The 16,776-nt window shown below is 38.1% G+C and overlaps 2 long non-coding RNA genes across 2 annotated transcripts in view; one reads left to right on the top strand and one right to left on the bottom strand.

Annotated features, from left to right (window-relative positions):
• The window catches only part of LOC119563700, a 34,488-nt gene extending 17,715 nt beyond the window's left edge, over positions 1-16,773 (top strand). Inside the window, exons 2-4 of the long non-coding RNA XR_005222245.1 lie at positions 3,865-3,914; positions 10,700-10,756; positions 16,640-16,773. This is a non-coding gene — a long non-coding RNA (uncharacterized LOC119563700). The remainder of the gene's footprint in view (positions 1-3,864; positions 3,915-10,699; positions 10,757-16,639) is intronic.
• Positions 1-16,776, bottom strand: part of LOC122462565 — a 188,059-nt gene that overhangs the window by 43,015 nt on the left and 128,268 nt on the right. The window lies entirely within an intron of this gene.

The raw sequence follows: 16,776 nt of genomic DNA, 5'->3' as shown, positions 1-16,776 counted from the left end.
GTGGCAGAGAATTTTATTGCCTGAAAGCCACTTTGCAATGCAAAAGTTTATAGAAGGACTATGATGGAATATTAAGACAGATTCCGATATATAATGGACCCAATTATGCTCTCACTTTACACCAGTATAGTTCTATTGACTTTAGTGAGTTACTCCTGATTTTGGAGCGAGATATCAAATTCAGGTGCAATAGGCTTTTCTTTCTCTTTAAAATTTTGTGCATACTATCTGGGTGGCCTTTTTCTATGTCTGAGTGGAGGCACGTGTTTGTGCTTGTGTATGCATGTGTCTAAATACACTTCTTCCCCTCCACAGACTTTTTACATAGATTGATCTGGCAAGGTAATTTTCAAGCAAAGACGGGATTTTTGACTAACACAATTCTTTCTGCTACCATGAAAACTAAATATTTGCTGAGGAATAATGGTAGGGTAAATTTTTCAAAAAAAACAAACAAAAAAACCCAAAAACCAAAACCCCAATACTATGGTAGAAGTTTAGACGCAACAATATTTTAATGGCGCCCTAGTAAAACAGTGGTTTTCTACAGCTCTATCTGCTACCTTTGTGAAAAAACCCTGATGTTTGCAAGCATGCAATTACAGAATCACAGAAAAGTCCTTGCATTCAAAACCCAAACTAGCAGATTTTTTTTAACGATATTAAAGGATTTTGAGAGGGAGTGGTTCAGTACTTTAATCTACTTCATTTTTATTTAAAAATTGGTCATGTGGGCCTTAACGACTATCTTTTCACCAGGTGCGTAACATCTTTAACACTCAAAAAAAAAAAAAGTACTGTGTATATATACATCTTATGCCATAAAAAACTAGTTGATGTAAACATCAAAGGGTTTACTAGAGAGTGTAAATTTATAAGAAAGATTAGATAATTACCGCAGAACAGGTGCAATTCAGGAATACTAATGGCACGTGAAAGAGTATTTCAGGACGTTGAAACAAATTGCTGCTGAAAACTGCTTTTCATTTTTCTAAAAAAACACACCATGTTTGGAAAAAAAACAAGGTGGTATCATCCCACTTAATTACGAAAGTCAAACAACACGATGACATTCTCCACAAAATGCATGTGAAATTCTTCCCTATTTTAGGAAGCATTTTTGAGAGATGCTGTTGATTCATAATAATTATAGGAAGCCCATGGGAACAGTAAATCTCTGCATTTTAATAATAAGGGAGGGATACATATTTTCATTAGATTAAGCTACTCACTTCACCAAAAGATACGAGAGCCAATTTGAAGCAGACCAATAGATCTTCGTAGTAACTTTATGTGAGTAATTTATGCCATCTATTCCTCTGCTTTTGATGATTTTTTTGATGTTTGTTCACTGGGGAGCGGAGAAGAGAATAGATTTGGATATTATTTTTCTTGCTGGCTTTCCTGAACTTTTACCAGCAGATTTTTCACTCCTCCTCCAGACTTACGTAGCTCAAGGTAACCTTACCTACTCGCTGCAGATAAAGTGATTAAAGTTTAAAATTGTCAGTTCCTTTAGCATTGCCCAAACATCTGCAGTAATCCTTTGGCATTCCCTATACTAAGTAGGAAATGTCACAAAAATACAGAGGAAAAGTTACCTAGTTTTCTAAGGCCACTGCTGGCAGGAATCAGGGATGGTAGCAGAGCCAGTCTGGAAGCAGATCCTCCAGCAGAGCAAGTTAGGGCAACCTAACAAGGGCAGCTGGCCTGTAGTACCCTGCCTTATGGCTACACCATCCGATTGGTTGGAAGGCTGGATCCCTGGCTCTTAAGCCCAGCAGCTGCTCAGCAGCCGCTCAAGGCATTTGCCCATGGCTGCAGTAGCTCCTGCTTCTGCTTGTTCCCAGCCCTGCTCCTGCCTTGGCCCCAGCCTTGTTCCACACCAGGTAATCAGGTTCTGATTCTCAGCTCATATTGCTGACCTCTAACTTCAGCTCTTACCTTTAGCTCAGGCATCTGGCCTCTGACTCCGGTTCTGACACTGGGCTCCAATTCCTGGCCACCAACTCCTGTTTTAACCATTAGGCCTGAATCCTGCTCTGACCACCAGGCATGACCACCCGTATCCCAAAGTCACTGACAGTTGCCACTTTTTGAACACAAGCACCATATACTGTACTAAGCAGGGTATGTTGTACTAAATGGTAATTTTATCTAAATATGAAGGCTAAACCAGAGAGCTCTGAGGATCATCAACATACTTGCTCCATTTGTTCAGGTTGCCCTTTTCAGCTTTGGGCTTCAATCTCAACTGTTGGCTTCTGGTTAATATTTGGCCCTCTCTAGTACTGACAGAATGAGGGATTCATAAATGCCATGGGTATAGCTGAAAGGACCCTTAGTGATAGCGAGTTCTTTCTGCATGATTAAAGGGTTATCAATGAACATGGTAACCTGCTATTTCCCATCTAATATCCAGCAATGATTCCATTGAGAGGGATGGATACTGTTCTGGGTCCACTAACTTTGGACAGTATTTTCCAATTTTCCTTGTTGCTAAACTAAGTTTTTACAAATTTGGTATCAATTTTCATATGTTTGGTATAACAAGGCAAAGCACTGTGCACAGCTGTGAGACACAATGGTCTTTCCCCTCACTCTCTGGAACTGGAGGCTGATAGTGAATTTTTCAAATAAACTTCCCCCCTATAAAATGGCCTCTTTCTGAAAACCAATTTTTTGTGTTATTGACTTTTTCAAAAAAAAATTGCAGAATTTTTTGTTACAATTGAATTTTTGAATTGAAAATGTTATCAAAAATGTATCAAAAATTGAGTAAATAAAATTCAAATATCCCTTATGATAACTATTTTGGTAACACCTTCAATAAAAAATAATCAAGTTGAATGAAAAAATTTAAAATTGAAAAATGTTGAACCCTGTAACACAACTTTGAAATTTTTTCATGAAACTGTTTTTCCATTTTTCAATGACCTCTAGTGCTTTGCTTTTTCCATCCAATCCTTGATACTCTGAAAAACAGCCCATCATTTCCAGCCATTTCACATTTTGTGAAAAGGATACTCTGGTGGTTCACATTATTAGTAGATTGTCCAAACAAATCCAGCCAACCATATCCCAGACTTCCTAGCACCCTCCCGAAATGTGGCAGCAGTGGAGTAGTGTGGGAAAACTTGCCTGCTCACCAAATCTGACTGTCCAGGGGACAAAGAAAGCCATCCCATGGGATTATGGGATCTTGGGTCCAAGCCCTGTGTTGGCATGATTTGTGTGTAGTCAGAAAGGGGGTTAGGCTTGAGCCTGAGTTTGAACCCTAGGCTTAGCCTGCAGTGTAGACTTACTCTAGTTTCACTGAGTGTTCTCTCTTTATTTGCATTGGCAAGTAGGCTTGACATTAGTCAATTTTGTTGAACACTGACCTCCTGCTATAGAAGCAAATCATCGTCCAGAACTGTATTGCACACAACATTGGGTTTACATTAATTCTGAAATCTCCAAAAATTCTCAGGGTGCTGCCCTTCAATAAGAGTTCTCCATTTGCTATGAGTGGCAAACAGCAGCACCCATGCCTAGTTACATGTTTCAGATCTCCTGCTGCAATGGGGTCAATCCTTGTCTTGCAACATTTGGGCCAGCTGGCTGACTTAATAGTTGGATTTTCAGTTATGTCTTTCACACTACCTTGTTCTCCTCTGAAACAGAATTTATTTCTGCATCATTGCAGATAAGCCTATTTCACCTTCTAATGAATCACTGGCCAATTCGGCAGGACCCTTTCAAGCCACAATCAACCTGGTAGAGATAGATAGTGATAATCTACCTTCTTTATCCATGGAAGCCCACAGTTATGGTCATCAGTTGCCCTACAAATTTCTACACCACAACTTTGTTTTGTTGCAGGGGAACATGAGTGAGTTTTTCTTCACGTAGATGAAATGGAGACGGGATGGGTAAGTAAGTTACACATCATCATATTATGGGTGTAAATAGGTGCATGGGATTTTAGGGGAGTTTAAATTAGCATAAGAGGAGACAGCAAGATGATACAAGTTATTCCAACTTAGACATAACTCTCAATTAGTTCCCCTGCAGTGCCGTTGATATAGCAGCTTCTCTATCGTCTTTCCTTCCAAATTGGGAAGGCTCCGACAGAATAACTCAGAAGAAGAAATGAGCTTGCATATCTTCACTATGTTCTTTTTGGTCCTGCCACAGAAAATGCAAGCCCTTTTTCTTGCCTCCTCTCACCTATTTAGAATCATAGATTCATAGACTTTAAGGTCAGAAGGGACTATTATTATCGTCTAGTCTGACCTCCTGCACAACGCAGGCCACAGAATCTCACGCACCCACTCCTGTAACCTAACCTATGTCTGAGCTATTGAAGTCCTCAAATCATGGTTTAAAGGCTTTGTACTCTTTGTCAACCATGTTCAATGTTTCCTTTTCATCCTGACATAGGCACATTCACTGGATATCCCTTTCTTCGTGCAGTGATGTTCAATGTTGCACTTTCCACCACAGTGTTAACTTAAGAGGTCTCTCAACCAACAACTCTAGACAGACAGACCTATCTGATCCCACCCATAGTGTACCCACAAAACTTGAGTTTGATTAAAAATACTACACTTCTGTAGTGCATTTAACACCTTTTGGATTCCCAGGCTGCAGTTTTCACTGAAACTGAAATTTCCACAGCCTCTTCAAGCTCTGAAAATAAGTACTTTGTAGAGCCACACTGTATATACCATAGAATAGCCTGTCATAAAGGATCTCATTTAACAACATCATTTTCGCAATGTTGGGCAAGCCTGTAAGATTGCCATAAATTGCAAAATAAAAAAGCTCCCTTTTCTTGCTTTCTTTTGTGAAACAAGAATCACCAGAAAAAAAGAATAGGAATACTTGTGGCACCTTAGAGGCTAACAAATTTATTTGAGCATAAGCTTTTGTGGGTTACAGCCCACTTCATTGGATGCATGCAGTGGAAAATACAACAGGAATATTTTATATACACAGAGAACATGGAACAATGGGTGTTACCATACACACTATAACGAGAGTGATCAGTTAAGGTGAGCTATTACCAGCAGAAGGGAGGGGGGGGACTTTTGTAGTGATAATCAAGATGGGCCATTTCCAGCCGTTGACAAGAACGTGTGAGGAACAGTAGGGGGGGGGAAAATAAACACGGGGAAATAGTTTTACTTTGTCATTACAAAATGTAATGTAATGACATGTAATGACAAAGTAAAACTATTTCCCCACGTTTATTCTTCCCCCCACTGCTCCTCACACGTTCTTGTCAACTGCTGGAAATGGCCCATATTGATCATCACTACAAAAGGTGGGTTTTTTTCCCCCTCTCTCCTGCTGGTAATAGCTCACCTTAACTGATCACTCTCGTTATAGTGTGTATGGTAACACCCATTGTTTCATGTTCTCTGTGTATATAAAATCTTCCTACTGTATTTTCCACTGCATGCATCCGATGAAATGGGCTGTAGCCCACGAAAGCTTATGCTAAGATACATGTTAGTCTCTAAGGTGCCACAAGTACTCCTGTTCTTTTTGCGGATTCAGACTAACACGGCTGCTACTCTGAAAAGAATCACCAGCTGATTCAGAGAGTAATACAAGCAAAGTATGTTCACAATCTCTGATTTTGTTTTTGTTCTGGTGCCACAAGATTGCATAACAGGAGGAGGTTTACCAGAGTGGGTACAAGCCACTTTCCAAAGCAATAAAATAGAACATCCAATGGGACAATTTCCCTGCTTCAATTCTCATCAAAACAAAGTCCTGTTTCAGCGGACAGCTATTGAACAGTATCTTGTGTGGTATACTAAAAGCATGTGTCCACTGCCAACAATGCCTTTTTGATTTTAATGTGCATCTTAATATTTCTCTCACTTAGTTTCATTTAACTGCCACAACCCTTCCTCCCACCCTGTCCTTATGCTGAGTACTTTCTTTTCTCTTCAGAAAGCTTCTCTTTCTCATTCCAGGACCTGGGAGACTTTGCCCCATTCAGGCCCATCAGATTGGCTTCTCCCTCACCTACCCAATCCTCTTACAGACAAAAAACTGTAACTTTACCAGACTGTTTGCTTTTTCATTTTTCAGAACAACCGGCCCATTTTCCGGTGTTTTTTTCCCCAATAGCAGTAGAGTCATTTCATTCTCATTACCATTATTACCTTGAGAATTTAAATAGACTATCACACAAATAAAAGGTGCAGGAAGCATCTGTGGTCAGAAACAAATTTGTGTCATCATTTTTCTGCAGAGAACACAGATTTGAGCTGGCTGCTGCCACCCCATAATTTTCAAGGTTACCTATTTCAAGTGAAATAATGGGTGAAATTTACCTTTGTGAATAGGAACGGTACAGGCCCTATGTACCACTTAAATCCCACTTACCCACATGGGGTGAAATTCTGGCCTCACTAGAATGACTGGCAAGACTTTCATTTTTCATCTTTCATTGATAGCAATGGGGCCAGGATTTCATCAATAATTTCACTCTCTGTGAAGAAAAAAAAACCCAGAGAATATCTGTAATATAACAGTTATGTCCCAGTGGCAGGCCTGTGTGTTCCTGCACTAATTCTGATGTTCTGTGCTTGCCATTAAACAGCCTACGGCAGTTCTCAAACTATGGCCATTGGGTCTCCAGTGTTCAATCAGACACATATTTGGCCATCTAGAGAATGAAAAATGTTGAGACTGAGCCAGTGAGCACTGGGAGCCCATGAGACAATCTCTCTCAAAGTGGCCCACAGAATAGAGTTTTACGGTGAAATCCTGACCCCACTATCTCCCATTAACTTCAATGAGAAAGATTTCACTGCTCAGATTCATATTTTTTTGGTAGGCACTATTACCATGTGCAAGCGAACTTCCTCCAGTGCTTGTAAACTCATTTGTTATGCTCCCAATGACAACTTATATGCAAGAGCCTTCTCACATGGAGTCCTTTTTCTGATGGTGCATTGACATGTTTTCACTCCTACTACTTGGCACCAAATTAGAGATGTAAACAATTGGATAATGAAAATTGACACATCCCTTAAAATTCTTATAGTTAAAATAATAAAGCATATGTGTGGAAATGAACGTTGATTGGAAATGTAAAAATTAATGGTATGTTATAAATTGGTAAGGAATGACCATCCTTATCTTTGATTATGTTATAATATTCACAGCGTTTTGAGAATAGATCAGTTTGATTTCTAATAAGTAGCTGTAGTCAGAATAAGAGAACGACTTAATATTTTAATTAAAACAGATACATATCTAGTTGAAATACTATCCAGTCACTAAAACATTTCCAAAGGAGGTGGTAACATAGTTTGGCGCACAATCCTAACATACTTTTCCAGACAATTTTCATTATTATTCTGAGGAGGACATAGACATATCAGACAGGACTGCATCATTATGTATGCAACAGACCCCTTTATGAAATAACTGAGGCATCAAATGAACTTTCATTGTTCATTTAAAATATGGAAACATTTAAAATATTTTTCTGTAAATTACAGTAGCTTACATGTAATATTTCATTTCACTGATTTTAAATCTACACTGAAGGCAAAACTAGTATGAAGAAAGTCTCTGATCATGCTTATAGTTGTAGACAGATTTAATTATTTCTTTCTTTGAAGTTAGACTTCCCCAGTAATTTTTACATATGAACTCAGTTCACTTGGAAGTGAGCTATCAATATCAGGAATGTAAATACATACCACCCTTTTTCCATTTTATTTTCTACAGTCTTTAAAGCTTTTTTCAAATCCTAAATTTCATTTATTCAAACACTGATGAAACATCATTAGATCTCCAAAGCTGGAGCCAGAATCATTATAAACTAGGCAGTAAGGGTGGGGTTTTCATCAGAGATCAAGATTGGGCTAACTCTGCTCTACTGAAATCAACAGTTCAAGTCCCATTGGCTCTATTGGGAACAGAGTTAGGCCAAAGGTGAACACTGTTGAAAATCCCACCTAAATGCATTATGCATCCTCTAATTGTGGACTGGTAGGTTACCAAAAAAAATCCTTATATTTAGATATTGTCTTTCATCCCAAATACCATCAAAACATTTCGTATCGTCAGTTTAGTATCACTGACAGCTGGACATTAAGGGAAATATTTTTTCATGCACAACATGTAGCCCCAGACACAAACACTTGTGCATCTATGTTCCAAATATGCCAGAAGAATAGTTAGAGGCACAAGTATTCAGATTATCACTTGACATTAAACAGCAAGTACAAAAATATCAGCATACTTCAGTTGCTGTCACAGGTAGCACCCAGAAGAAGATGGCTGCTCTACTGAAACTGTACGCTTTGTGAGGGTGTTGGCTTGTGGTAAGAACTTTAAATCAACATATCTAATCCTGACATGGAATCTCTGTGTCGCAATGGGAAAGTCACTTACAAACTAAGAGCGAGAGGTTGGGTACTTAAAAAAATAGTAATCCAGCACCCAGCTAGATTTCCACAATGAATGCACCTTTTTTTAAGCCAAGAGGATTCCAATAGAGCTGGTCAAAAAATGGAAATTCAGGTCTGAATCAGACTGACCACCGGACATTTCCAAGTTTCCAAAACATTTGAAAATGTGGAGGTATCAAAATATTTTGTTCTGATAATGTCAAATCATTTTGATAAGGTAAAAATGTATTGCTTTGACAATATTTAAACCTAATATAAATATTAAAATATATTCTATATAAATATATAATATGTGACCTGTGGATATTACGATTTTAATTTGAAAGTTTAAATGTTTATTAAACGTTTTGCAATTATTGAAACAAAATGAGAAAAACAAAAATGATTTAGACTTTCTCCTTTCAAATATTTCAGTGAAATCAAGATGTTCCCATGAAACATTTCAATTTTACAAAACTGCATTTTCCAGTGGAGAACTATTCCACTGAAAGTTTTTCAACTAGCTCTAGATCCCAAGGAGTTTTGAGATGAAAAGTAGCAGAAGTAACAGCTTGCAAAGAGCTTTCTGTAGCAGCTCTCCTTATTTCTGAAAAGCCATTTCTCCAGATAAAAAATTCAGGCTAATACACTCTAATGATCATACAGAACACAAGTTCAAGAAGAAACAAACAAGAAACTACTGCACTGCATTCTGAGTACTATCTTTTGCATTGTTCTGACAATTGCTACATCTAAATTGCTTATTTGAGACACCCTCATTGCTGAATTCAAATAATGAATGAAAACGCGATCACTTCGGAAGCGGTCTCTCTCTGGAGGGTTAAATCCTTCTCCAAGTTGTTTACGAAACTGTCACTTGTTGAAAAACAATCTTTGTTTACTTCAAGTGGAAAAGATGGGAAACTAATTATTCAATTAAATAGTTCAGTACCTATCAGTAAACTATTTATCATGTAATGCTTGATTTCTATACACGGTCTAAAATTCTTCTGACTTCAGATCTGACATGCAAATGAGCTAGCATTCATTACCTTGGAACATTTCATTACTTTTCATTGTTACATGACATTGGCAATTTCATACCATAATCCTTTTTGTTGAATGGTTCCTAGATTAACTCAGTGTAATCCATTTGCTACATTTTACTTAACTCTGCCAAAATATACAAATAATTGATTTAGACTGTTTTCTACAAAATAAACCCAGACTATTGCGCTGCCCCCCGCCCACCCGATATACACATAAAGCATAGATAGCATTTGTTGAGATGAAGCGAAAACTGATATATGAACCAGTTCATTTTTCAGGCATGCCAGCAACATCAAGAAGGTAAGAAAGCTGATACGCTACCTCTTCTGTTTTGTTATGAACAAGTGCTTAAACTGGGTAACAAACTGTTTAATTAGCATGGAGTAATTTAGTATCATGAAAATTACTTGTGCATAAACTGCAGATAACCTTTTTAGTGAGGTAAGTATATAGCCGTAACCCGAGAATAACCTAAAGTAGAACAGGTTTCAGAGTAGCAGCTGTGTTAGTCTGTATTCGCAAAAAGAAAAGGAGTACTTGTGGCACCTTAGAGACTAACCAATTTATTGGAGCATAAGCTTTCGTGAGCTACAGCTCACTTCATCAGATGCATTCAGTGGATGCATCCGATGAAGTGAGCTGTAGGTCGTGAAAGCTTATGCTCAAATAAATTTGTTAGTCTCTAAGGTGCCACAAGTCCTCCTTTTCTTTTTTCTAAAGTAGAACGTTCTCCAATTATCATCATTTCCAGTCATCACATTTTCCGTACATAAAACATTTGGTCTAAGACATGACAAAATCTCTTTCTAAATTACACAATAAAGCATTGGAAGTGGACTTTTCTATTTAAAAGGAAGTATGAACTCATTCACCTGTGGGGAACACTTCATAGTAATGGACATGTAAAGTGTAACCAATTGTAGGTTCCATTATCCTACAAAGCTGCTGAGACTGTCCCATCCCCTCCCATATTTGACTATAATAAAAGCATTTCTCCGCTAATTAAAGAGACCACAGCTTCCTTTAGAGAAAAAACGCAAAACACGACTGTTCTATGACCACCAGTAGGTGTAGCTCCACCTCTGCTGTAATATAAAGCTTCTGACCACCTGTATATCAAAGAGAAACCTTTCTTCCTAAGCTTTCCATATTCATCTGTTGAAATCTCCTTCCTTGTACCGAAGGCGTATCATCTTATTGTTCTTTGTTAAGTGCTGACAAAATGTTCATCTCTGTTCCAGACCAAATTAAGACAATCCCAGCTCCAAGGAGCTTACAGAGGAAAAGGACAAACAAAGGTAAAATAGGGGCACAGTGGGGGAGCGCATGGAGATGTTAACTTAGACAAACAATGACAAGGAAATATGATTGGCTGGTTTGTGACAAGGGGAGGCAAGGCTACTTAGGACTAAGTGCATATAGGCGTCCTGACCCATTCCCTCCTTCCAGCACCCCAAGAATGCCTCTCCTTGCACAGTACCCCATAGTTGTCCAAAGGGGATGGCCAACAAGGAAGTGGTCAATGACCTAAATTCTTTGGTGTATTTCATAAAGCCATGCTGAAATATTATTTCCTGCTTTTATAAAGTGAACATCACTCTAATGCATCACCAATGAGGGCCTGATCCAAAGCCTAGTGAAATCAATGGGTGTCTTTCCATTTACTTCAATGCATTTTGCAATACATAGTCTACTGTTGGCCATTGAACACAATGCTATGTAATCTCATTACTTCCATAAAGTTACCAATTTCAGCCTTGATAGTTCTCCCAGTACTCCAACATCTGCACCCATAGTACATGTATCTATACATATAAAGGAGCATTTCAGGGGTGCCTTATAAATCTCAGTTCTGATGTCAAACGAACAACTGTTATTAGCAATATAAGAATGTGACTTTTCGAGGTACTCGGGAGAGAGAGTCACCTTGTTCTCCCCACCCCCCGCCTTCAGCATGAGGGACACCTGAGTGTGTATAACTGGCTGTCAGTTCCCTGACACCTCCAGCCTATTAGCCACCAAAGCAGCCTTTATTTTTTTTGCTTTGCAGGATAAAAATGGGTACATCCCCATCCCTGAACCCCATTGACACATTCCCCAGTTGTGCCCAGCCCTTTACACACTGAACACTCACAGAAATACCAGGTCTGCTGTTCCCGAGAGAACAGTGTACACAGCAGCTTGTATAATTCAACTCAGGATCAGCAACCTTACTTAATATCACAGCACTGAGTTATATTCATAGTGAAAACAAGGATAAGTTTATTACCACAGATTCAAAAGAGAGTGAGTAAGGTTAATGGAAACAAAGGTTTACATATAAAAGAAAACAAAATCATAACATGTTTTCTAGAGACTAAACTGAACTAATTAGGTTAACTTCCTATCTAATGAAGTTTATCTCATCCAAAGCCTTTTGCACTGTCTTCAACCAAGGCTGGTTGTGATACCACGTTCATCAATGTGTATGCATTGCCTGTTTACTTCCTAGGTGCAAGATAAGAGTGCATGGATATCTTCTTTGACTTTTAGTTATACCCCCAAAGTTCATGGTCTTATACTTGGTCTTGTGTCCTGCTTCCCTGTTGATTTCACATCTCTCTATTGACTCCATACATAAATGGATATCCATTGTGTTTACAGTGCTTAATCTACATCTCAGCAGGGAGACACCTGAATGAACATCTCTCATCTGAGAGAAAACCTGATTGCCAACTGTGCCTTGACATGGACTTTAAAACATTTTCTATTATATATATTATTATACATATGTAAGGAGCTGTGTGTGTACATACACACACACACACACACCTCTTTATATAGTATCTGTACATACATTTCACAATGATATTAAATGACCAATGTGATTCTGTGTTTCATTTCACAAGACATTCTCTGGTGAACCAGAATGTACATACCAGAATCAGGACATTCTTGTAACCTCCTTGCCAGTTGGTATTAAGGGTTCTTATCTCGTGTAATGTTGGGGTTCCTCCGAGATCTCTTCCACTCAGTTCCTCAAGAACTGGGTTCAACTCCAATCTCGTCACTCAGGTTCCTTTATTTGGCATACAACTAAGCTACACTAAGTTGATCAGGTGCAAGCAAAGGTTGCAGGTACAAGTTACACAGCAAAACTTTTCCTTGTATATTTTTTACTAACACCACCTGCATTCTTAACTATACATTGCATCACATGCTTAGGGATTGGCTTGGTTACTCTGCAGGAACCAAACCCTGTACATCATGCTCTGTCCACACACTGTGCATGCTTGACTTACTCTTTACCTCATCTTACATTCCAGGCTTATCTTGTCCATTGTAAATAGTACCGGGTGGGGGGACATCTCAGCTAGAACAGAAAGCCTGTCTGTAACCTACTGATGCATTTACTTTCCCCGGTCATGCCCACTAAGAAATGAGGCAAGTTACTTATGTGAAGTTACTTATGACCAGGCCCACAGGTCACAAAGAACATGTACCTAGATTACAGATCATTAATAGCTGTGTGTACTACAAACTCATCCAGATTTGGTAGATGATATCACCACACTGGAGTGGATATTAAAACGTAACTCAATCTATAATGCTTTTACATATCTGCTACTGTGAGTAGGGCATCTACAAAGTAAGTCTACAAAGTAATTCTGTCACCTGAATTTTCACCAGATTAAGGCCTCCATTGCTCCATTAAGGACTTCCTGTATGACTGACGGTAAATATTTATACCTCAGTTCCCCTTTGTAAAGTGGGGACAATAGTACTTCTCACAGGGGTATTGCAAAGCATTCAAATAGTATGTACTGGGTGCCATATAAACATGTAATAGATTACAAACACAACATCTTATTTAAATATATATCCTCTGTACCACCTTGAACCTGGTGCCTGCTATTATTCTATTTGACTTTGTTAGCTGTTAGAACATGAAAAAGGGATTTATCTTCATATCCACTACTTTCTGGTTAAACCTGAACAGCCCCAAGCACAATGCATTAAATATATTGCCAGGACACCTTATTTTTATTTAAGTTTTATTCTTTGTGTTCTGCACTTTATTTGGGGCTAGAAATTCCATTAGTAGTATTCTGTTATGGGGTACCATCAAATCTAAACTAAAATGGAATATAGGTACGTTTACTTTCCCATTCCTTAGCTAGAGTCAGATAGTTCATCTCATCAGGCACATTCCAGCCATGGTACAGTATCTGAAAATTACATTTTCCCACTTATGCCATTTTGCAAACCACCTAGATTGGCCATTCCTTTGACCACACTGTGCATCATCTATCCTTTGAATATATTACCTGTGGTAATTCTCTGTTCATTTTCTTGTATATCACGGAGCAGTGAAAAAACCTAGTGTATTTGTTGAGCTACATTTTCACTCTCCTTACTTGCCAGCAGATTTGACACAAATTGCATAGACAGGCTTTAAAACATACCCTTAATTAACCTTGAGTACTTACTGATACTCGAAAATCAATTTTTGTTCAGGTAATCATACCTACATAGTTAGCTCCTCATCTGAATTTTGCCCAGAGATATCCACAGCCATGAGGGTACTGATCTTCTGTTATACAATGCTGAAAACTATCACTAGCTTTTGAATGAAAAGCACCACGCTGAAGTCCACTAAACCTGATACTCTCTCCCTCTCTACTAATTTAACTCTGCAGCTCATCTCCACAGTGCTCCAGTCCCTGCCCCATGCCTTCACTAGCTCTTTGCACGTTACTCAGCACTAAATCACTCACAATTTTAACAATATACAAACTACAAAAACCTAAGTCTCCAGATTACCAAATGGGGTACTTTGGAAAAGAATACTTTAATGAAAACAGAGTCTTATCTTGTGTGGACTGCCCCCGAGTCTAAACATTTCAATTTTAGTCAGTTACCCAGTGAAGAGATATGCAGAGCACTCCTCTGAATCTTTTTCTAGAACGTGTCTTAAAGCAACAGGTTCTTGTAGTATTTATATCTTAGCATGCATGCCATGATGTGTATTCTTTCTGATCCGCCTTTCCCTGTGTAATTCTTGTGAAAGAATGCTAAGTAGACTCAAACCCTCTAAACTCAACCATCCACCATCTTTACTTGTTCTCATTCCACTCATGCTTGTTGCTCTTGTTGTAGATACAAATACCACTGTGGTAATTACAGTTAATGGCTGCCTTTCCATGCCACTAAGGACTGATTCTTGACAACAGTTCAACACCCAATGATATGGTTAACTTTTACCCACTGTTGTCAGGCCGGCAGTCAGGCCGGCAGTCAGATGGCTCACCTGTGTTCTAGCAAAACTACAACTATGGCCTGGACACTTACTGTCAGTAGCGCATGGACTGAAGAACTGGAAGTCGTTGTTGCGGATCACATCTGTAGAAAAGTTAGCTCTCCTTTCTCGTGTGCCCTTCAAGCGTTCTTGATGTACCTCCTCTGTATGTGTTCATGCACATTTTACCTTACTGCTTAGTAGCAGGACACTGTAGGAATTGGATTTTTGCCCTTATTCCTTTTCACCACTCTATCTGTCTGGCACTGGCAAATTATTAATACTCAGTGAATATTCTTGCCTCTCCCATGTGCTGATCATTTGGCACAAATAAAGAAGATGGAGAAGGTGAGTATCCATGTTAAAATCCATGTTAAAAATGGGTCCTCTTCCACTAGATCCCTCAGAGAAAGTTCCCTACATCACTGTGCCAATGAATTTTCTTAGAGCAGCCTCCATCATAAATACTCTGATTAAAATGTAAATTCAGCCAACCTATCAGCTTCCCATTAAGAGGACTCTTTAAAAACACCATTAATCAGCTGAGAGATATGTAGTGAAACACCACTTATCAATTGTAACTGCTTATGACAGTTAACAAAGCTTTATATTTGCCCCAAACATGCGCTGATCTATCAATTATGCCAGAGTTCACTCTCACGCTAATTGTACATTTTTTTCTCTAATGCATTTTTGCTGTTATCTCATAGGCTAATGAAAGCCGGGAAATCAATAAATATAAATTATACATGCAAAGAAGGACTGCTGTGAACATAAAGTTTCTAATTAATTGCACTTGATTAATTTATATCCTTTAATTATCTTGCTAAGCCACAAACAACATAAATATCTTTGCAATCTGGTTATTGCTATGTCAGTCATAAAAAAGCAGACACAGTAAATCTATGAAATCTAGCAAACTGCATTGCCAGAAAACATAGTATGGCATAGCACATAAATATAACAAGACACCCTATGAATAATTTTAGTGTGACAAATTACCACTAAATATGCTGTATGGTTATTTGACTAAGGTTATAATGATGTTATAACTTTAAATGTAGCATATGGAGTAAGCAAAAATGTGGTGTTAACCAGTAGGATTATAGAGGCTGCTAGAGATATAAATGTATTTTAAAAATATTTCCATTTGTACTGCAAAGTTAACATTGCTATGATTAGGTGTGGCCAAGGAGCAAGTTATTTAACAGTATTCTAAATCAGAGTATCTGTTTTACTGTCTCTTTGCACTTACAGATAAGATCTCAAAGCAATTTGTTTCTAGAATGATTTGAAAGTCAGAAATGAACACAATAATCAGAACATACTAATGATACCCAACTTTCCACTGAGTTAAACCAGTGCTACGCTGTTGTCCTCAACTAAGAAGAAACTGGTTCGTCCTGACATTCTTCCATTGTGTTTTACATGTGAAGTGTTTTTTTATTCTTTCAAATTTTATCTGCCTTTGCTAAACCAACCATCTGTCACTGATCTGAAATCTAATCCGATCAGTCCACCAGGCTTGCTCTTTGTCCTGTACAACAGCATATTATTGAATATCTATATCTACAACTTTCATAAATGTGTAAAAAGAAACTATCGGTCTATGGAGAGACTCAGACAGAGACCATCTGTCAGTGACTAAAGCTATTCTTTAAAAAAGAAAACATTCATCTGGGATTTGCCCTTTACAGAGTAAACCCACTTAACCTCCCAATAAGATTAACTGTTATTTGTTTCCATTAAATAAAAATGACCATGCTAATATGCATTTAATAGTTCTAACAATGAAAGAAATGTGAACTATTACCGTTTAAAATTCTTTGCAAAATCATACTTTTTTAATTTAATGGCAGGTGTTTTTATTATTGATGAGGTAAGATATATTTTTCTCTTGCAGATCTTATTTCCTTAAAGCTGAGACTACAAGGTTGAAGATTTCATCAGGATAAATATGGAAAAGTAAAAGACAGCAGGCTCTTGAGTCTGCCATGCAGAGAGCAGAGGAATGACTGTATATAAGCCTGACTAATGAAA

Source organism: Chelonia mydas, chromosome 12, assembly GCF_015237465.2.
Source record: "Chelonia mydas isolate rCheMyd1 chromosome 12, rCheMyd1.pri.v2, whole genome shotgun sequence".
Taxonomy (NCBI): Eukaryota; Metazoa; Chordata; order Testudines; family Cheloniidae; genus Chelonia; species Chelonia mydas.
The sequence above is the reverse complement of the archived record's forward strand: the minus strand, read 5'-3'. Positions and strand labels throughout refer to the sequence as shown.